The 23,040-nt window shown below is 41.4% G+C and overlaps 1 protein-coding gene across 1 annotated transcript in view; it reads left to right on the top strand.

Moving 5' to 3' along the window:
• The window catches only part of LOC109891640 (disks large-associated protein 4-like), a 221,173-nt gene that overhangs the window by 28,107 nt on the left and 170,026 nt on the right, over positions 1 to 23,040 (top strand). The window contains exon 2 of the mRNA XM_031825626.1: positions 21,120 to 21,186. The gene's annotated coding sequence lies outside the window, so the exon portion shown is untranslated. The remainder of the gene's footprint in view (positions 1 to 21,119; positions 21,187 to 23,040) is intronic.

Here is a 23,040-nt window from a genome sequence, read left to right as displayed (position 1 = left end):
TTAGATTTTGACTCAACCCCTCCATGGTTATCTTCAGGACATTTATGATGGACTGCTGGCTTATCTCCCAGCCTTGTGAATGAAAGATGCGGTTACAACCTAAGCCCTCATTACAGAACATCCCTTGTAGGACTGTGAAGGCCACTGAATCCCACTGTGAAAGCCATTGAATCCCACTGTGAAAGCCACTGAATCTCTCTTCTCACCCTGTGATTCATTTTAAATTTAATTTCAAACGTTAACTTCATCTGTACAACTAAAAGCTGTGATTTTCCCCTAGTTTGTCACTGTAGCTTGTTCAGTTACTCTATATACTGTATACTGTATGGTGCATTATTGGTACTACTCTACTGTAGGTGGATGGTGTATGCGCTTGGTGGTTTAACTTCTTTAGGATTGCGGGGCAGTATTGAGTAGCTTGGATAAAAAGGTTCCCAGAGTAAACTGCCTGCTACTGAGGCCCAAAAGCTAGAATATGCATATAATTAGTATATTTGGATAGAGAACACTCTGAAGTTTCTAAAACTGTTTGAATGATGTATGTAAGTATAACAGAACTCATATGGCAGACAAAAACCGGAGAAGAAAATCCAACCTGGAAGTGGGAAATCTGAGGTTTGTCGTTTTTCAAGTCGTTGCCTATCGAATATACAGTGTCTATGGGGTCATATTGCACTTCCTAAGGATTCCACTAGATGTCAACAGTCGTTAGAACCTTGTTTGAGCTTTCTACTGTGAAGGGGGAGAGAATGAGAGCTGTTTCAACCAGAGGTCTAGCAGAGTGCCATGAGCTGATCACGCACACCCGTGAGAGTTAGCTGCGTTCCATTGTATTTCTAAAGACAAAGGAATTGTCAGGTTGGAACATCATTGAAGATTTATGATAAAAACATCTTAAAGATTGATTCTATACATCGTTTGACATGTTTCCACGAACTGTAATAGAACTTTTTTGACATTTCGTCTGAACAAGTGATTGCTCATTATGCATTTGGATTACTGGGCTAAACGCGCAAACAAAAAGGAGGTATTTGGACATAAATGATGGACATTTATTGTGGAACTGGGATTCCTGGGAGTGCATTCCGATCAAGATCATCAAAGGTAAGTGAATATTTATAACGCTATTTCTGATTTTTCTGACACCTCTCCTTCTTTGGAAAATGGCTGGATGTTTTTCTGTGACTAGCGCTGACCTAACATAATCGCAAGGTGTGCTTTCCCGTAAAGCCTTTTTGAAATCTGACACAGCGGTTGCATTAAGGAGAAGTTTATCTATATTTCCATGCATAACACTTGTATCTTTTATCAATGTTTATTATGAGTATTTCTGTAATTTGATGTGGCTCTCTGCACTTTCACCGGATGTTTGTTTGAGACAATGCATTTCTGATCATAACACACCAATTTCAAATGCGGTTTTTGGACATAAAGATGAACTTTTTCGAACAAAACACACATCTTTAAAATGGTTTAAAATACTTGTATGTTTGAGGAATTATAATAATGGGATTTCTTTTGTTTTGAATTTGGCACCCTGCAATTTCACCGGCTGTTGGCGAGGTGGGACGCGTCCCACATACAGTGCCTTGCGAAAGTATTCGACCCCCTTGAACTATGCGACCTTTTGCCACATTTCAGGCTTCAAACATAAAGATATAAAACTGTATTTTTTTGTGAAGAATCAACAACAAGTGGGACACAATCATGAAGTGGAACGACATTTATTGGATATTTCAAACTTTTTTAACATATCAAAAACTGAAAAATTGGGCGTGCAAAATTATTCAGCCCCCTTAAGTTAATACTTTGTAGCGCCACCTTTTGCTGCGATTACAGCTGTAAGTCGCTTGGTGTATGTCTCTATCAGTTTTGCACATCGAGAGACTGAATCTTTTTCCCATTCCTCCTTGCAAAACAGCTCGAGCTCAGTGAGGTTGGATGGAGAGCATTTGTGAACAGCAGTTTTCAGTTCTTTCCACAGATTCTCGATTGGATTCAGGTCTGGACTTTGACTTGGCCATTCTAACACCTGGAAATGTTTATTTTTGAACCATTCCATTGTAGATTTTGCTTTATGTTTTGGATCATTGTCTTGTTGGAAGACAAATCTCCGTCCCAGTCTCAGGTCTTTTGCAGACTCCATCAGGTTTTGTTCCAGAATGGTCCTGTATTTGGCTCCATCCATCTTCCCATCAATTTTAACCATCTTCCCTGTCCCTGCTGAAGAAACGCAGGCCCAAACCATGATGCTGCCACCACCATGTTTGACAGTGGGGATGGTGTGTTCAGGGTGATGAGCTGTGTTTTTTTTTAACGCCAAACATAACGTTTTGCATTGTTGCCAAAAAGTTCAATTTTCGTTTCATCTGACCAGAGCACCTTCTTCCACATGTTTGGTGTGTCTCCCAGGTAGCTTGTGGCAAACTTTAAACAACACTTTTTATGGATATCTTTAAGAAATGGCTTTCTTCTTGCCACTCTTCCATAAAGGCCAGATTTGTGCAATATACGACTGATTGTTGTCCTATGGACAGAGTCTCCCACCTCAGCTGTAGATCTCTGCAGTTCATCCAGAGTGGTCATGGGCCTCTTGGCTGCATCTCTGATCAGTCTTCTCCTTGTATGAGCTGAAAGTTTAGAGGGACGGCCAGGTCTTGGTAGATTTGCAGTGGTCTGATACTCCTTCCATTTCAATATTATCGCTTGCACAGTGCTCCTTGGGATGTTTAAAGCTTGGGAAATCTTTTTGTATCCAAATCCGGCTTTAAACTTCTTCACAACAGTATCTCGGACCTGCCTGGTGTGTTCCTTGTTCTTCATGATGCTCTCTACGCTTTTAACGGACCTCTGAGACTATCACAGTGCAGGTGCATTTATACGGAGACTTGATTACACACAGGTGGATTGTATTTATCATCATTAATCATTTAGGTCAACATTGGATCATTCAGAGATCCTCACTGAACTTCTGGAGAGAGTTTGCTGCACTGAAAGTAAAGGGGCTGAATAATTTTGCACGCCCAATTTTTCAGTTTTTGATTTGTTAAACAAGTTTGAAATATCAATAAATGTCGTTCCACTTCATGATTGTGTCCCACTTGTTGTTGATTCTTCACAAAAAAATACAGTTTTATATCTTTATGTTTGAAGCCTGAAATGTGGCAAAAGGTCGCAAAGTTCAAGGGGGCCGAATACTTTCGCAAGGCACTGTATGCCAGAGAAGTTACTGTATAAACAAATAACCAAGGCTAGGAGTAAGCCCTAGAAAAGTCTACGGCAGCTAAAATGGGAAATCTGATGTTTCCTTATGTTTAAGTGAAGTTGAATTTTCACAATATCAGCACATTTCCTGTGCTACGTTCAGAGAAACGTGGAAAGTTGCACACACGAAAACCTATGCATATTTGATGACACTCTACGATTACCCTCCAAGGTGAAATAAAATGGTTTTGTGTCTTCCACAATTTGTACAGCTATCGGGTGCTTTCACCATATGCACTTTATGTCAAAAGACTGATTTTACACACAGTTAGCGTACGATATAGCAGAAGTTAGTGCAGTCTTTGATAATCTCAGAGTGCAGGAGCAAATTTAGGCCCTTCAATGAGGTTTTAAATAGGCCATGGACTGACCTAATTGCCTGAGTACCGCAGCTGTCAGTGCAAATGGGACTGGTACTCAGCTGAGGAGGAGGAGGAGGAGGAGGAGGAGGAGGAGAGAGCAGGAAGGGATGGGTGAGGATTCGAGAGGAACGGAGAATAGGAGGGCAGAAGGTGGGGAAGTAAAAAGAGATGGGTGGATAGAGGGAGAAGTAGAAGAGAAGAAGTACTGAGGGAGGGGAAGGAAGATGGGAGAATAGACTGACAGTAGAAGGCTGTCTAGGCCATCACTCCTGTGAAGGAGAAGGGCTGCTGAAAAAACACACACACACAAACCAACGATTGCCCTAACCAAAATAGCCTTGCTTTATTTTGCCCCTGCTCACTGGAATTGACAGGATGAGAAGAATTACATTCTGGAGGTCATTTCATTCAATCTCTACCAATGACACATTTCAACTGGTTTTGTTAGGGCAATAAAACAGGTGGAGATTGGGAGTGCGACCGAATGACTCCATACCGGTTGGTCACAGTAGTTCCAGTGTGGAGGACCGTGAAGGTGGCTTGGAAATGAGTAAACGGCAACAAACTCATTGATCTGTGTGATATGAAGCTATCAAAGGTGGATTGTTTCGAAGAGGAAAAGTTTGGTTGTTTCAAATCCCTGCTCTTTGATTGACAGATTCCGGCAGGGTTACCATGTTCTCTCTCTCTCTCTGTCTTTGTTTCTTTCTCTCTTTCCCCAGCTGCCACTGTCCTTATTTTTGACCCATATTTTGACCTGGAACAGTTCTGACCACATAAGGAAACATCACATTTCCCATTTAGCTGCCGTATACTTTTCTAGGGCTTACTCCTAGCCTTGGTTATTTGTTTATACAGTATTTGACATATGGTAAAGATGGTTGTTTGAAAGTTCTGGGGAACCACTGTGGGTTATTTGCAACAGGTTTGGTTGTTACAAAATGAAGACTGTCCTTTTAGCAAAACCAAAAATATTGTATTTCTAATATTAGTACACAGTAAGCAGATGGGCTATTTTCAGTGGTGTAAAGTACTTAAGTAAAAATACTTTAAAGTACTGTACTATGTAAGTACTGTAGTTTATTTTGGTATTTGTACTTTACTATTTATATTTTTGACAACTTTTACTTCACTACTGTCACGAGTCCGACCGAGGGTGTTTCCCCTTCCCGGGCGGGTGGCGCTCGGCGGTCGTCGTCACCGGCCTATTAGCTGCCACTGATTGTCTTTCCTCCCCCTCCTTGTATGTTTAGTGGTAGCACCTGTTTATGTTTAATTAGTTTGTCTTTATTAGACAGCCGGCCCGCCTGGTTGTTGTGCGGGATTATTTCAATGTAACCTTCGGCTCTGTTGTAAGAGGTACGTGTTAGTACCTGGTCGTGATTTGTTCCATTGTACATTTTTGATTCCCTGTGTTTGGGAACGTAACTTTTGTGAGCACCCTGTGGTGCGTTGGTGCTATTAAAAGACGCACAGCATTGAACTCTCTGTCTCCTGCATTTGACTCCACACCCACGACACCCGGAGCCTTACAACTACATTCCTAAAGAAGATTATGTTATTATGTTATAAATGATGTTACTCCATACATTTTCCCTGTACTCATTACATTTTGAATGCTTAGTAGGACAGGAAAATGGTCTAATTCACACACTTATCAAGAGAACATCCCTACTGCCTCTGATCTGGCTGACTCACTGAACACATGCATCGTTTGTAAATTATGTCTGAGTGTTGGAGCGTGCCTCTGGCTATCCATAAAAAAAATTTAAAACAAGAAAATCGATCCTTCTGGTTTGCTTAATATTTAAAATTTGAAATAATTTATAGTTTTACTTTAACTTTTGATACTTAAGTATATTTGAGAAATGACATTTACTTTTTATACGTATTATTATATTTATTAAATACTTATTATATTTATTAAATCCAATTATTAAATCCTTATTATATTTATTAAATCCAATTATTAAATCCTTATTATATTTATTAAATCCAATTATTAAATCTGTATTATATTTATTAAATCCAATTATTAAATCCTTATTATATTTTTAAATCCAAATACTTTTAGACTTTTATTCAGTAGGATTTTACAGGGTGACTTTCACTTTTACTTGAGTCATTTTCTATTAAGGTATCTTTACTTTCACTGAAGTATGACAATTGGGTACTTTTTCCACCACTGGCTAGTTTGTAGAATGAGTGATGCACCTTACCATTGTGTGTTTGTTTGTTTGGTAGCCTCATTGGCAGTCAGTGTCTAATATAGTATCTTAAACAGGTGAATCTACCATATGATAACAAATCTGGAAAGAATCCACCTGTCACGACTCCGACCAAAGGTGGCTCCCCTTCCCGTTCGGGTGGCGCTCGGCGGTCGTCGTCACCGGCCTACTAGCTGCCACTGATTCTTTCCTCCCCCTCCTTGTGTGTTTATTGGTTATACCTGTTATGAGTTTGTGGTAATTAGTTGGGCTTTATTAGTCAGCCGGCCCGCCTGTTTCTTTGTGCGGGATTAATATTTGTAACATTTGTGTATGTTGGAGACGAACTTGTTTGTTCATGGTCGTGGATTATGCTGGACTGTTTTCGCCCCCGCGTTTGGGGCATTTGTTTTGAGCACCCAGTGTTTCGTGGGGGGGGGCGTTGTTCACCGTGTGTGCATTAAAAGAGCACTATATTAAACTCTCTGTTTCCTGCACCTGACTTCACACCCACGACACCCAGATTGTTACACCACCCCTCCCTCCCTCTGCTGCAGATACAATTGCAGAAGATTACTGCAGCATATTGTCTTGCATAGGAGATGACTGTAGTAATGTTAGCACGGTGACAAGACTGAGTGTCACATATGCACATGACTCACTATACAAACACTTCTGTCTCCACACCAGGGGATTATTGAGTGATTGCATCATCATTTGAGACAATGGCTGCCAACAAACACATTTTATTTGGAGTTTTGTGAGAATGAGTTCTTCTTCATGCCCTTATTGCTTTTTCTGCTTGGTTATTTTTTAAATAGATACACAATGTTCATCCATAATTACAGGAACCATCAAAAGGGGTCTGTTTCCAGTGGGAAGGCAGTTATGAGCGCACAGTACTTAGAGAGCTTAATTGCAAAATAAGATTGTGGCTAAGTTCCATCATGCATGACATTTAGAATGAGATTAGTCAATTGGTGTGACAATGTGACATTTGAACCCTGGGGAAAGTTAGTTATGCTGCTAGTTGATAGTGATGTCGTGCAATTTAAGAAGGATCCCCTGTGCAAGAGGATAAGTCACTTCAGTTGTGGAAGGTAAAATGTGCTTTTAGCAAAACAGTAATGCACACAGTATCACCATACTTACTAGTTTCTAAATCACAATGCTGTGGTAAAAGGAGCATAAAGCTAGACGAAACGGGAGTTTGAAGTCCTGTCATAATGCAAATATAAAAGGTTCATATAGGTAACAAGGTTGACGTGTCATGCTCGGTTTTCTACCACAAAACACCAGAAAATTGCCAAAGAGAGTAAAACCATCTCACCTGCTTTTTCACTGTGATTTTATTATTTCCTTTTTAAAACAATATTTTAAAATAATAGTTTCACCATTTTAAAGAGAAGGTTCAGTTCATGTAACAGGGTTTACCTTAAAATGAGGGACAAATGTAAATGAATCACTAATCACATTAAATAAATAACCATCTTCAGAAAATACTTAGTCCCTGAAAATAATTCTTGGACTTTACAATGATGGTGAAAACTTTGGGAACTTCGGGTTAAGTGGGTTCAAATCTTCCTAGAAGTCAGAAAAACATGACGTGGAACATATATTTAAAAAACAGATTTATTAAAATGTCCATTTAATATAATAGTCTTGGTGAAGAAAATTATGCAATGATTGAACATAATGCCATTTATCAGTACTTGATTCAACAGAAGACAACATTCAGGCACCAGCAACTGTCTTTTTTTTCTTCGAGGCTCAGAAAACATGTTCCTTATCCATACACAGGCCCGTTTTGAATCAGACCTGGCTTCTATTTGAAATCTGTCAAATACTTCTAGCATTTGCTTTAGCCTGCCTTGAGCGACAGGTGGGCGGGATTTGCAGTTTTGGTACTTTGCTATTGGTTCCATTGCAACATGCAATCTCAATCAAGCACACCTAAATTATTGAAATAATTACTTCAACCTGGGTCTGTTCTGTATAGTGAATAACTCATTTAGATCAATTGTTTTTATCCAATGTTTTTTTTGTATGATCAAAACACTTTTAGAGGCACTTTTCACTGTCCTCCAAGAGTTGCTGAATTTCCTCTTCACTTCAGTTTGCTTCTCTATTCGTGCACCTTGGTTGAGGAGTGACTTAGCTGTAGTGTTCTTTTCCCTTTGTACAAAGCCCTCACAGCCTCTCATGAGCAGTGAACTCTGTGAGAGAAGAGATGCCAATAAACGGCCTGAAGAACCCTGCCTCCAGGCAGAACCCTGACCCAGGAAGAACCCTGCCCCCAGGCAGAACCCTGACCCAGGCAGAACCCTGACCCAGGAAGAACCCTGCCTCCAGGCAGAACCCTGACCCAGGAAGAACCCTGCCTCCAGGCAGAACCCTGACCCAGGAAGAACCCTGCTTCCAGGCAGAACCCTGACCCAGAAAGAGGTGGCGGCGAGGCCGCACGCAGACGGCCAAAGCGGCTAATTAGAATATCTGGACACAACAGCCTTGTGTGGGTGGCCAATGAAAGGGTTGTGCTGCAAGCAAATGTGTCAAGTGATTCATTCAATTTGTTTTGGGGGCTCTAAATGGAGCCGTCTCATGCCAATTGCAAAACACTCAGGGCCCTTTTTCCTTTATTTCAAAGGGCCTGGTCCTGGTTTTTGGGCTGAGACAAAATCATTATCTCCATGCACTATGAGAATGCATGTTTGGATCCATAGAACAGTGATGAAACAGAGAAAATTACTTAATATTAAAGGAATATACACTTAGTCTGGATTAATTTAGTGAACTGTCTGTTTAATGAAACATCCTGTCTTGTAGCATATATTGTATATTGTAGGAGGTGAGTGAGAGGCAGTAGGGTATATTTCCTGCAAATGCAAATTTATCGTACCCAATGTTTTTCAGCAGTACTTCATTGTCTATATGTGTGAGTGTGGGATGCGTGCTTGTATCTGTTGTGTGTGCGTGTGCTTGTGTGTGTGTCGATGAGTACTTTTGTGTGTTTGACAGTTGTACTCATAACTACTCTTATGGAATTTAAAGAACTGATCATCAAAGAGCAAGCAGCCTATCTACTTAAAAACCACAAAGTTGAACATGAAACCTGGGTCATATCCATTAGGCACCAAACGCAAGAAAACTGACTGAAACTTGGAAGGATAACATGAACCTGAAGAAAAGTTTGTTTTTGTTTTACTTTGCAAAACTTTTTGGTACAGTGTGCCCTTAATGAACACAACCCTGAGATTACTTCTCTTCCACTGTTTTCAAGAGAATAGTAGAGAATCGCTACACTCACTGTTTTCACGTTTCAGCTTTCATTACATTGTAATTGCAGCTATTTGCCTCTACTTCCATTGTACTGTCCAACCTCTATACTCAATATTATGATTCAAATGACAAACCCATAATGTTAAGTGTTTCAATTAGTGTAATTATGAGTTGAAATGGGTGAGGTTGGTAGGGGCATAACTGTTGTGATATGGTCCAGCCCGGGGCTATATCTTTATTTTCGATTTTTTTTTATTCTATTGTGTCTTAGTAGACTAACTAAGATGACCTTATCATAATGAGCTAACTTCCTAGTTCCTACATGCTGACTGCCTTTATGGATTCTTCCCAACGTGGACATGCAGGGTGGCAGACGTTGTAGTAAACCACCAATAATGATAGTCTTGTCAGAGATGAATTCTGCCAATGTTGTTATCTGTGAGTAGGAAGATGACACATTGTTTTTGATGATGTCATTGTGCTGAGTGTACCATTAACCTGTTTTACAGAGTTTTCCGCCCCTGTGTTGGCTCAGTAGTTATACATCTGTCTGGGAAGCTTGTTGAGTGTGTCTGTGTACGCACCTCTTTTTCTCCCCCTCTGTCTCCCTCCCTCCATTGCTCTCTCTCTACCTCTCTCCCTCTCCTGCCCAGCTCTTCTTCTCTCTGTCTCTCCATCTATTTCATACAACATCTTTGGCCATAGCAGTAGCCACTTTAAACCATAGAAACATTCAGTGGATTTTTTACAGAAAGGACAGCCTCACTGTACTTCCGATTTCTTTGTCTGTAGCCTTACTATAATCAGAAATAAGATCATCCTATTGGCTTGATGTGAGAGGCACTTCCTGTCTTTGCTGTGATTTCATCTGAGAGACTATAGTGTGTTGTTGACAGATTATAAGCAGGTTAAACCTCTAAAGGTCTAAGCCTTGGCGGAGGGATGGGGTTCTAAGCTAACATATGTTTTTGAGATATTTATACCATGGATCATTTTGCTATTTCATTTAGAATTTTAGGACCCCTGTAGGTATCTGAAAAAAGATTGTATTTGGCCTTTACTACTATCGCCCATAGAAACGCATTATATAACGCATTCATAAATGGCAAAACAGACATTCAAAACATTATCGTAAGTAAGAAGGTTTTGAAGTTTCTGTTCTATATCCAAAAATCAACAACTCACAGACAATGCTAGAATGAAGTCATTGCAACCACCCGGTTGGGTCAATGCAGGAAACAAGGAGAGGAAACCTTTTTTGAAACAATTGAGGTGCAACCTAACCCCTAGCACTGTGGACACAGATCCTAAGGGTCAACCAGGGGTCATTAGAAAGGTCACAGGGACCCCCTTAGCGGTCAACTGAAGGTCAACAACTGTGTAACTCCTATAGATTACAGTCACTCATACCCCCCTGAGGAAGGGACTAGTGGTCTCCAGGTGGCTTGTCCTATCACCATGCTGAGACCACTGCCTTATGGTGAGCCAAGACCACATGCTGGAACAGTGATGGTGAGAGAGGACTAACGGCCAGGACCGTATCCACAAAGCATCTCAGAGTAGATGTACCGATAGAGAATCAGGTCCCTCCTGTCCAAATAATCGTATCAATCATGCTTTGTAAGGCCAAACTGGTCCTAGATCAGTATTACTACTCTGAGATGCTCGAGCTCCCGAGTGGCGCAGAGGACTAGTTCACTGCATCTCAGTGCGGGAGGCGTCACTACAGACCCTGGTTTGATTCCAGGCTATATCACAACCGGCTGTGATTGAGAGTCTCATAGGGCGGCGCACAATTGGCCCGGGGCCGTCTGGGTTTGGCCGGGGAAGGCCGTCATTGTAAATAAGAATTTGGTCTTAACTGACTTGTCTAGTTAAATAAAGGTTCAATAAATTTTAAAAATGCAAACTGATTCATTTTATTGTTGCGAAAGCCACCCTTTTTGACCTGGACCATCTTACCCCCTTTAGATTAGGACATACTACATTTCATAGCACAAATGGGATTTAAAGATCCCTTTAAACAAAAAGAGGTTTAGGTAAATAGAAAGCACAGTGGCGTAGCTTTACGTCTGATTAAATGTTATTGCTTCCCTTTTTAAGAGGGGTTTATAAGTAGGGCTTACTTTTTATTTGCTTAAAGACCACCTGCCATGAGTGAGTGCTTGAGAGAGAGAGAGAGAGAGAGAGAGAGAGAGAGAGAGAGAGAGAGAGAGAGAGAGAGAGAGAGAGAGAGAGAGAGAGAGAGAGAGAGAGAGAGAGAGAGAGAGAGAGAGAGAGAGAGAGAGAGAGAGAGAGAGAGAGAGAGAGAGAGAGAGAGAGAGAGAGAGAGAGAGAGAGAGAGAGAGAGAGAGAGAGAGAGAGAGAGAGAGAGAGAGAGAGAGAGAGAGAGAGAGAGAGAGAGAGAGAGAGAGAAAGAGAGAGAGAGAGAGAGAGAGAAAGAAAGAGAGAGAGAGAGAGAGAGAGAGAGAGAGAGAGAGAGAGAGAGAGAGAGAGAGAGAGAGAGAGAGATAAAAAAGCCGGGGCAGTATTATAGTAATCTAGAACAGATTGATGGGGATGGAAGTGTGGGACTGGACAGTGGAAGCTCCACGGAAGAAATGCCTATGGCAACTCTCTCTTTTTTATTTGTTATTTTTTTATTTCACCTTTATTTAACCAGGTAGGCCAGTTGAGAACACCTTTATTTAACCAGGTAGGCTAGTTGAGAACACCTTTATTTAACCAGGTAGGCTAGTTGAGAACACCTTTATTTAACCAGGTAGGCTAGTTGAGAACACCTTTATTTAACCAGGTAGGCTAGTTGAGAACACCTTTATTTAACCAGGTAGGCTAGTTGAGAACAAGTTCTCATTTGCAACTGCGACCTGGCCAAGATAAAGCATAGCAGTGTGAGCAGACAACAAAGAGTTACACATGGAGTAAACAATTAACAAGTCAATAACACAGTAGAGAAAAAAAAGGGGAGTCTATATACAATGTGTGCAAAAGGCATGAGGAGGTAGGCGAATAATTACAATTTTGCAGATTAATATCACTGGAGTGATAAATGATCAGATGGTCATGTACAGGTAGAGATATTGGTGTGCAAAAGAGCAGAAAAGTAAATAAATAAAAACAGTATGGGGATGAGGTAGGTAAAAATGGGTGGGCTATTTACCGATAGACTATGTACAGCTGCAGCGATCGGTTAACTGCTCAGATAGCAGATGTTTGAAGTTGGTGAGGGAGATAAAAGTCTCCAACTTCAGCGATTTTTGCAATTCGTTCCAGTCACAGGCAGCAGAGAACTGGAACGAAAAGCGGCCAAATGAGGTGTTGGCTTTAGGGATGATCAGTGAGATACACCTGCTGGAGCGCGTGCTACGGATGGGTGTTGCCATCGTGACCAGTGAACTGAGATAAGGCGGAGCTTTACCTAGCATGGAATTGTAGATGACCTGGAGCCAGTGGGTCTGGCGACGAATATGTAGCGAGGGCCAGCCGACTAGAGCATACAAGTCGCAGTGGTGGGTGGTATAAGGTGCTTTAGTGACAAAACGGATGGCACTGTGATAAACTGCATCCAGTTTGCTGTAGAGTGTTGGAAGCAATTTTGTAGATGACATCGCCGAAGTCGAGGATCGGTAGGATAGTCAGTTTTACTAGGGTAAGTTTGGCGGCGTGAGTGAAGGAGGCTTTGCTGCGGAATAGAAAGCCGATTCTTGATTTGATTTTCGATTGGAGATGTTTGATATGAGTCTTGCCCTCATCTGTCAGACCTCTCCCTCTTTCTCTCCCCTCTCCACATCTCCTTTACCTTCACCCTTTCACTCTGTCTTTTTTCACTATCATTGTTCTCTTCCCACCTTCTTAAGGTCTTAATTTCTCTCTTTCTTTCTTTGCCATCTCTGGTCCCTCTCATCTTCCCCCTCTGTTGTCTTGTCATCCGTCTCTCCTCTGTCACTATCTCTTCTCTCACTTTGTTTTCTCTCCCTCCATCCCCTGTCTCTCTATACTGTACATGCTGTATATATTTTATCTTGCTATTCTTACTCTACCTCTCTGTGTTCTCTCTCTCTTTCTCACTCTTGCTCTCTTTCCCAACCACAGCCTAGCTTGAGGTAGATTCAATCTCCATGTCGATCGCTGGAGGCTCCGCTGCTCTTACCAAGGTCACCTCTACGCTAGTGTCACCCAGTACAGCGCTACTCACCAACAGCTGAGAAAGAGGGAAAGAGAGAGAGAGAGAGAGAGAAAGGGGGAGAGCAAGAGAGAGAGAGGGAGGGAAGTTGAGCGATGGAGAGCATTACATGTAATCTGTTACTCACAAAATAGAGGCATAAAAAGACAAAAGTAAAGGAAATGCAGAGTGAAGGAAATGCAGAAATGTATGAAAATGCTGAAAATATTTTTGGATTGAAGTTTGATTGAACAGTATAAAACAATCAGATGAGAGAAAGCCCCATTAAAACCACTAATGTCACGTTCTGACCTTAGTTCTTTTATTTATGTCTTTGTTTTAGTATGGTCAGGGCGTGAGTTGGGTTGGGCAGTCTATGTTTTGTGTTTCTATGTTTAGGTTTCTGTTTCGGCCTAGTAGGGTTCTCAATCAGAGGCAGGTGTCGTTAGTTGTCTCTGATTGAGAATCATACTTAGGTAGCCTGGGTTTCACTGTTGGTTTGTGGGTGTTTGTTTCCGTGTCTGTGTTTGTCACCACACGGGACTGTTTCGGTTTGGTTTTCGTTCATGTTCACATTTATTGTTTTGTATTTCTTAGTGTTCAGTTTCTGTTTTATAATAAACGATATGGACACTTACCACGCTGCGTTTTGGTCTGATCCCTGCTACATTTCCTCTTCAAACGAAGAGGAGGAAATCTGCCGTTACAACTAACTGGTTCTGCTTCGGTTCTGTTGGCACCTAGTGTGCTTGCATTTTCCCTTGAAAGACCTTCGCTTGAAAAATGAGACTCCATAGCCAATATACAATTCCTCAGAATAGACAGAATTCATCTAAGATAACTCAAGAAATCTGTAATTAATTAAGTGGACATTTTAGTCACGCATTTAACATCTAACTAAGTAGGATGTTTGATGCAGTATTTCTCAAGTGAAAAAATGTGCATGAAAACAAGTCGTCTATCGTTGAATGAAAATAAACACTTCATGGAAGAATCACTACTGTTGGCCAATCACCGATTTAGGAGCATAGACTTCGGCTTCCGAACTTCGGCTTTCCTCAAGAAAATGCTTTGTGTGAACGAACAGCTGAAAACAAAAACCTTTCCAAATACCAAAACGAACTAAAACATCACATAATATATACACTAACTGTTTTGGATGGGAAGCAAGAGGACACATTTAAAATGTTTTTGTTGCCACCCTTTTATTATAATAAAACATAAAATACCGTCAAATATTTTCATACTGTCAAAAATGAGATAAATGATCATACTATTTTGGCAATATTGCAAACAAGAGAAGTGGGTTAACAAAAACATTGTGAGGTTCCACAAAGCTGGGGCTTGGGAGGAAGATCATCTAAGTACCACAGTACAGCACACAGAGTGAATAAGAGCACTGAACAAAACACAGGCATTGCAATTGACAAGCTCTAAAGACACGCCATATGAGCTGGAAGCAAGAGAGTGGATGTCTATAAGCCAGCTGGCAAGTGTTTGGCTATGCCATGAGGATGCTAGCAAGGTTACCGATTTAGCCTACAAAGCACTGGCTGTTATACTGTAAATGGTTGATACTGTGCAGTGCTACTGACTGACCTACTTGGAAACCAATGATTATGTTAAAAGGTATATTCACACATATACACACACACACACACACACACACACACACACACACACACACACACACACACACACACACACACACACACACACACACACACACACACACACACACACACAAACACCCTCACCCAGACTTCATTCCTCTTCTACAGTTTTCTCATCCCTCTTACTTAGGTTCATCCCCCTCTCTCGTCCTCCCTCTCTCCGTTCCATGGCCTCCACCTCCCAGGGAGTGTGCTGGAGGAGTCTTCTGCTTAGATACATTAATATTTCAGCCGCTACCACACACCACACACACACACACACACACTAGGGGATCCACGAGTACAGCATATGGGAGAAGATAAGGGGCTGAGAGAGATGCAATGGAGGAGTGTGTGACAGCGGGAAGGAGAGGGAGAAAGAAGGAGTGAGAGAAGAGAGATAAAAAAATGAGGGGGATATCAGCGAGTTGAAATGGAGAATTGAGGGAGGGGGGTTACGAAACAAAGATGGAGCAAGTGTCTCGTTTTTTTCCCCGTAACCATGTCTTTGGTGAAATTGTCTCGCTTTTGTGAAGGTAGTAGTCGCAGTCACGCCACTAAAACATAACATTGAAATGTAAAGCGAAAGAGAGGATAATAGAAAGAATGGGAGGGTAGCAGAGAGAAAGAAAAGAAGACAAGGGGGAGATTTAAAAGGATATATGTGTATAAGAGAAATTGAAAACACAAGATGAAAATGCATTATTTAAAGAAAGAGAGCGCTAACAGCATAATGTGATCCAATATCATGTAGGAGAAAGAGGGGGAAAGGATAGAGAGAACAAGGCCGAGGAGGAGTGATGGGGAGGGAGAAGAGGGAAGTGGTGAAGGTGTGCCAGACACAGCAGGATATCCTGTATGGCTGATGATTGAGGGCTGTGGGCAGGCTTCCCCTTCCTCTCTGTGTGAACTGCAGTGTGGCCAACTTTTTACCTCCTGTTAACTAGGGCGGTTGCCACAATGATGTTTGTCATGGTTACGGTTGGTACTTTCCTGTAGTCAAATGACCAAATCGCCCTTTAGTGGTCTCATTGGTGGAATGTTAATGTTTTAATAATTTGAGAATGAATAAACACTTTTATTTTTAATGCAGATGATCCGGTGTTTCTATGTCAAATTGTTTTGTTATACAAATACTGGGATTGTTGTTTAAGCCCTTAACCATGTGTGTGAGGTGTGTGTTTTGTGTGGCCCTGATTTAGCCCACTGCAGTAAAAGGCTACCACGGCAAGGGCCGTCCCAGGGGCAACTGTTTTTTTACTCTATGGCAAATCTACGTTTGTGTGATGCCACGCCAGCAGGAGCAAAACATTTTGGGGTTATCTCAGATTGTTCTGGCAATTTTCATGTAGAAACTTAATTGGGAGGAAAGATTTTTTTAAATGCTTTTTACATGAACCATTTTTTACACAAACAATTTGTATCACCAACCATTAAAAAAATGATAATTAAAGTGTCCATTTTAGGCCCTTTTCAGACGTATACATGCCTCATATACATGTAAGATCCTATGATCGGTGAATATTAATATATATATATTAATAAATAATATTAATATTTAATATTTCAAATCCAGCCTTTTTTATTTTGTTCATTTTAAGACATATTGTTTGGAACAATATACTCTTCAATTAAATCACTTTTCAGAGAGGGCTCTCTGCTGTTTCTGAAGATATGATACATTTTATGAGCGCCATCAACACAGTGAATGGGAAAATGTATTTAAATTGAACCCTTGCTGGTAATTTGCTGAATGTACAATCTCAAATGAGTGTTGTCATTGGTCAATGACCTATAATATCCATTTATATTTATAAAATGGGTCATATCATTAAAAGTACCAGAGAGCCTACTCTGGAACTTGGACATGTGTGAAGAGTACAGTATATTGTTACAAACAATATGTCTTAAAATGAACAAAATAAAAAAGGCAGTGTTTACGATATTAATATGAATATTTGTAATGTTCAATTAATTCATGTGGATTTAAAAAAAAAATTGAATCAAAACACTAAATTTTTTAGAGCACACTTTAAAGAGTATGACACCAAGATGTTGTCTGTATCATGTATGGTTCACAGATCATAGGGTCTTACAGGAGGCATGTATAGGTCTAAAATTGAATAAAATGTTAAACATCCTTCCTCCCAATAAAATGTGAGGATTGCCAGAACAATCTGAGATACCAAAAATATTTAACGCTCCCGCTGTCGTGGAACCGCCCCATTTTAGTACATTGTGTACAGTATACACAGTGCTGGTGTAGATGTGAAACTGACTGCTCAGCCTAAAGTGTCGCCAATTGTGCCGCTAAATAGTTCACTTTTCGGTGTCTCGACTGGTAAGACACTTCGGGAGGGCGGTCACGTGTGCTAGCCAGGCAGAGGTCCTCGGTTCGAGCCTTGGTGGACCCAAATCAGGTGGAAGTGGTACTCGCTAAGCAAGCAGTGTGACATCCTTTACACTAGCAACCCATATGTAGTTGACAAAAACACATTGGATGACTGCACATTCAGTTGAAATTGCTTCTATATTTGGTTGTCTCATGGTATACTGCACCAATTGGGCCTCCCGGGTGGTGCAGTGGTCTAAGGCATCGTAGTGCTAGCTGTGCCACCAGAGACTCAGGGTTCGAGCCCAGGCTCTGTCGGAGCCGGCCGCGACCGGGAGGTCAATGGCCTAGCGTCGTCCGGGTTAGGGAGGGCTTGGCCGGTAGGGATATCCTTGTCTCATTGCGCACTAGCGACTCCTGTGGCGGGCCGGTTGCAGTGCACGCTGACCAGGTCGCTAGGCGTACGGCGTTTCCTCCGACACATTGGTGTGGCTGGCTTCCGGGTTGGATGCGCGCTGTGTTAAGAAGCAGTGCGGCTTGGTTGGGTTGTGTTTCGGAGGACGCATGGCTCTCGACCTTCGTCTCTCCCAAACCCGTACGGGAGTTGTAGCGATGAGACAAGACAGTAACGACTAACAATTGGATACCAATTATTAAAAATAATAATAATAATTAAATACTGCACCAATCAAGTGTCACACACATGATATTTGATCAAATTCAATAAATACGTTTATGGTACATTTGTTATTATGAAAGCCTCAACTTGTTATTACAACTCACTCTTTGCTGTCTTGCAATAGAAGACAAAGAGCATTTGCGCTTGCATAAATCAATGACAAACTGATTCCATCGAACAAACAACTTTACAAACCACTGTTACATAAGACATCAAACTACAAACTCTTCACAATGGCCAAATCACTCACCCAAACACCAAACTCACATTTGAGCTAAATGTCCCCATCATCTCTACAGTCCCTTCTTTCTTATGCACCACAGCTCCCCCAGTTCCGCAGTGTCTTTGTTTTTAATTAAGGTGTTTCGATGGATGTTTTTGATTCAAGCCTTATTTGCCTAGCTATGAACCGCATGTTGCTCTCTCCATATTTACCCCGGACTATAAGGCTAGGCCTGTCGATGACCATAGAGAGGGAAACAGACTCACTGCACCCCTCCAGCCAAAACAGATTATGGGAGCATATCTCCCATGGTGCATTGCGTGTGCATTGTGTGTGCCTGAGCACCTTTGTAATGGCCAGGGGGTGCATATCACAATAGAATGAACACAGAGAGAGAGAGAGAGAGAGAGAGAGAGAGAGAGAGAGAGAGAGAGAGAGAGAGAGAGAGAGAGAGAGAGAGAGAGAGAGAGAGAGAGAGAGAGAGAGAGAGAGAGAGAGAGAGAGAGAGAGAGAGAGAGAGAGAGAGAGAGAGAGAGAGAGAGAGAGAGAGAGAGAGAGAGAGAGAGAGAGAGAGAGAGAGAGAGAGAGAGAGAGAGAGAGAGAGAGAGAGAGAGAGAGAGAGAGAGAGAGAGAGAGAGAGAGAGAGAGAGAGAGGAGAGAGAGAGAGAGAGAGAGAGAGAGAGAGAGAGAGAGGATATGTTCAGTTTGTTTATCTGGAAATAGATTTCTTCACACTGATCTCCCAGCGGAGTAGCAGCCGTTGCTATGCGCCCTCTGTGATTCGAGTGTGAGAGGAGAAGCATGGAGGAGGAGGTGGAGGAGAAACGGGGGGAAGGTTGGACTGTCTTTTTAATCTCAAGAAGAGTTTGGTCATTCATGCTATAGATGCTGAGGTAGAATGATAAAAAGTAGGCCAAGTGTGTGCGTGCATGCGTATCTGTATGAGTTTATGTGAGTGAGTGAGGGAGTGAGTGAGTCAGGGAGTAAGAGAAAAGGAGAGAGACAGGGAGAGAGAGTGCCCTGAAGTTAAGATTTCTCTGAGTGGACTGTGAGTGGTTGAGCTCAGATGGCCCCACTGCGCTGCTGAAACAGAAGCTGTAATGTATGTGTGTCAGTGGAGTGCTACTGTAGGTTAATGCACCACCACACACTGAGCTTCTGTATGCTATGAGGGTCCTGTGGTTAGCACCAGTGTTAGCGATGCCTTAGGAAACTGAAACTGCATTGAGCCCTAATGGCTGGTCAGCTGTACAATACATGGTCAAACAAACCCTCCAGTCAAGACTTCCTGCTGACTAATGTTAACTTGTGAGCTATGTGTACATCTTTTGTCGCTGCTCAGTCAGCAAAACATGAAGCCTTTCTTTTTCTTCTATGTTTAACATGATCCGACATATCCCTCTCCCTCAGGCTTCAGCATCTTAACTCAAGCTGCCATCGTTTTGGCTGGTCTATTTGTGCGGTCTAGTCCGAATATTGATTGAACTTTTTTTCTATCTAGTTTATCCTGTCGGTCCTGTCACTATCATTAATTATCTCGGCTCTCACCTTGTGTTGATGTATCCGACACATGTGATTGTGGCTAAAGGCTAGAATGATAGGAATGATATGTTCAAATCCCTCTTGATGTGTCTCTAAGGGGGTCCTGTTCTGTTGGATGAACAAGAGCTGAACTGTGATAGCATTGATTGAACAAGAGCTAACTGCATGCAGGCACACACACACACGAGTGTACGCACGCACGCACACACAGAAACACTCACTCACACACACACACAGGTTCAAACTCAAGCGCAACAGCAGGTTGCAGGGCAATGGTAAGCTATGACTCCAACCTGGCCTAGATGGCCGTATTGGGTTCAAGCCAAGGTATCAGGGGACTAGGCTTCCATAGTAGTAGTCCATCCCACCAAAGGTCAGGGCTGGTACGGCCACATTTGCTATCAATCAACATTCATCCCTTATCAGTGTGTGTTACCAAAAAGGAAGACAGAATTAGTAATAGACTTACTGTGCAGTGGAGGCTACTGATGGGAGGACAGCTCATAATAATGGCTGGAACGAAGCAAATGGAATGGCATCAAACACATGGAAACCATGATGTATTTGATACCATCCCACTTATTCCGCTCCAGCCATTACCACAAAACCCATTCTCCCCAAATAAGTTGCCACCAACCTCCTTTGTTATTGTGACAACTCTTATCCACACTACTGTATATGTATGGCTTTTGCTATGTGGCGTCATGTGATGGTAATATGTAGCTTTATCTCATTGAGGACCTCCACCAGTATTGTATGGGGGCATAGTTTTTTCTGGTTATCTCAACTACCATGCACGTTGTTGCTTACACTCAACTCTATGGTTTTGAAGTTTTAATGATTATTACAGCCAACAATGCTTTTCCAACGCTATGTGGTATGTTCAATATTGTGAAACAATTCTCATTGGGAAAATATCCTTTCTAAAACTTGGTTCACTTTTAAGGGAAAGTACCTGCCGGAGCTTCTTCCTGGAGAATGATCTTAATCGGAAGTTAGGATTCTTAATTAAATTGTCTGATCTCCAAAGTTGCTCCAATTCGCATACCTCTGAAAGATAGGCCTAATTGATTTCCAAAACAAAGAAATGGCTGGATAATTCAATTTCTTCTGTTGATAATTACCGAAAAGATAAGTAGGGTTTTGAAAACACTAGATTAAGATGAAGTGCATTAAGTCTTGTGTTGTTTGCTGACTCATTGCCTTTTAAGCTAAGCTATTCAATTCTCTGAAAAACTCATTAATTCAAACTCGAATCAGCAGTATTAATGTACAGAGTCTATATCCCTTAATTCCTTGTTCCCTGCCAAGTCCTCTATTTACTACAGAAGGCTCACAAAATATGTGAATGTGTATTGTAACTTTCACTATTACTATGGCTAATCATGCTAATGTTTCCCTCCATTTTGTGTTGCAGGATTTCTTTATCTATTGGCTACTACATCCATGTCTTTGAAGACGGATTATCCAAACCATTCAACAAGGTATGTGTGCTGGAATATCAGATATCTTCTACCAAAGTGTCCCTGGTCTTCAAAAGTGCAAAGTGACATTCCCTCCTCTTTGGGTCCTGTCACCTCCTTGCTTTCCTCCTTCCATCCGAATCTGGCTGACATTGTGAAGGATACCGGTGGTTTGAGTCCTAAGGAGACACTGACCTACTTGTGGTTGATGCTGGATTTTTTTTGAAAAGGCTGAACTACCTAGGGAATTTGCTTATGGGAGAGGCAGTTGACATTGTCCTTGCCCAGGTTGAACGTTGATGGATACCAGACATTTGGATGGAGCGTCACTGTCAGGCTCACAAAAGGTCTATGAACGGTGGAACCTTTTGTCCAGTGTTATGAGCTTTGATGAATCTCTTGCTTGTCTAAGCTCACTTTTGTCCTTACCGATTAGAATATAAATGACAATTTACATAATGATAAATGGCTAGGGTATTACATGAACACATATGTCGTAGTAGTGTTCTGCGGTTTCAAGGATGATAAGACATGTTTTGTTTGCCAAAGGTACGCACACTGTCGGGATATAACCCTAAAGTACACCACTGGACTAAGTTATTTCTTGTAGTCTTTTAGGATTTAATTCAGAGCAAGTGTAGATATGTATCATTTTACCTGGGACACTGTTCCTTTTGAACAGCTACTTCCGAAGTACAAACATTTTTTAAATAATCCCTCCTCTCCCCTCTACCAATTGGATGGAAGGAATCAAATTAGGATGATTAGAAAATAAATAAATCCACTTTGGTTTGTATAAACACAGGAATGTGTGTATTTGCACTCTGCTAGAAGCATGACTCTAACTAGTTATGCTGTTTAACGGTGGGTCTTAAATATTCCAGGACAGTGATAGTGTCTACTTGATTATCACACTTCAGACCAATTCAATATTTTGCTGCAGCTGTGATTTCTCGCTCTGTTGGGTTCCCGGAACATACATGGTCATGAAACAGTGACCCATTTGATAAAAGCTTATATGGTGATGTTTCAGAGCTCAAGGCCAATCATATTCCTCCTTGAGTTCAAACAGCCTTGGGAGACCAGCACATGATTGGCCCTGAAATTAGCACATGGCCTATGGCCTCTGGAACAACCGTTGCAGACATCCGTTGTCATTTTAAAGGGTAATAAACATGTAAATAAACATGCTAAGGAGGAACAAACCCATTCATGTATTTCTCTAATTGCTCTTTACATGGCAGGGTGTTGGGAAGAGGATCAGTGCCTCACTTATTCCGAACAGGGCTTGAGTTCCCCGCCCTCCAGGGATTCGAACCAGTGTTTCTGTTTGTCAAATCAGTCTTTCCCCCTAACCTTCCAGGCCATATTGTTGAATGTTGTAGATTTTTACATTAGGATGTTCCTACAAATAAAAGGCAGCAGAGTTATTAGGGAGAGCTTACCATTTCATCTGAATTGCAAATGGAAGTAAATAGATGTACTGTAAATATCTATGCATACTAATGACAATGCCATGTACTTTAGGCCGTCTGTTCTCTCTCGTGTGTCACCAAGAATAGAAGCTTCTGCGCAGCTATGATGATTTATGATTTCATTACAGAAATGTCCGCCACACTTTCCCGCTGTCCATCAAGCAAGCCCATTGAGAAATGTGGTTACACTTACAATTTCAGGTATGTTGCAATTGATGATAGCTGTACTGTAAACATACTGTCTATAGACTGTTGTAAGGCTAGCTCTATGTCAGCAAAACATGTAGCCCTTGAATTATGTCAGGTAATTATTTAATCAGTGTTCAGAAATTCCAATTATATTAATCTGTCTGATACCCAGAGGTTGTAAAGTTCTGGTCTTAAATAAAACAGACAGAAT

Source organism: Oncorhynchus kisutch, linkage group LG5 (genome assembly GCF_002021735.2).
Source record: "Oncorhynchus kisutch isolate 150728-3 linkage group LG5, Okis_V2, whole genome shotgun sequence".
In the NCBI taxonomy this organism is placed as follows: domain Eukaryota; kingdom Metazoa; phylum Chordata; class Actinopteri; order Salmoniformes; family Salmonidae; genus Oncorhynchus; species Oncorhynchus kisutch.
This window is presented reverse-complemented; position numbering and strand designations above follow the sequence as displayed.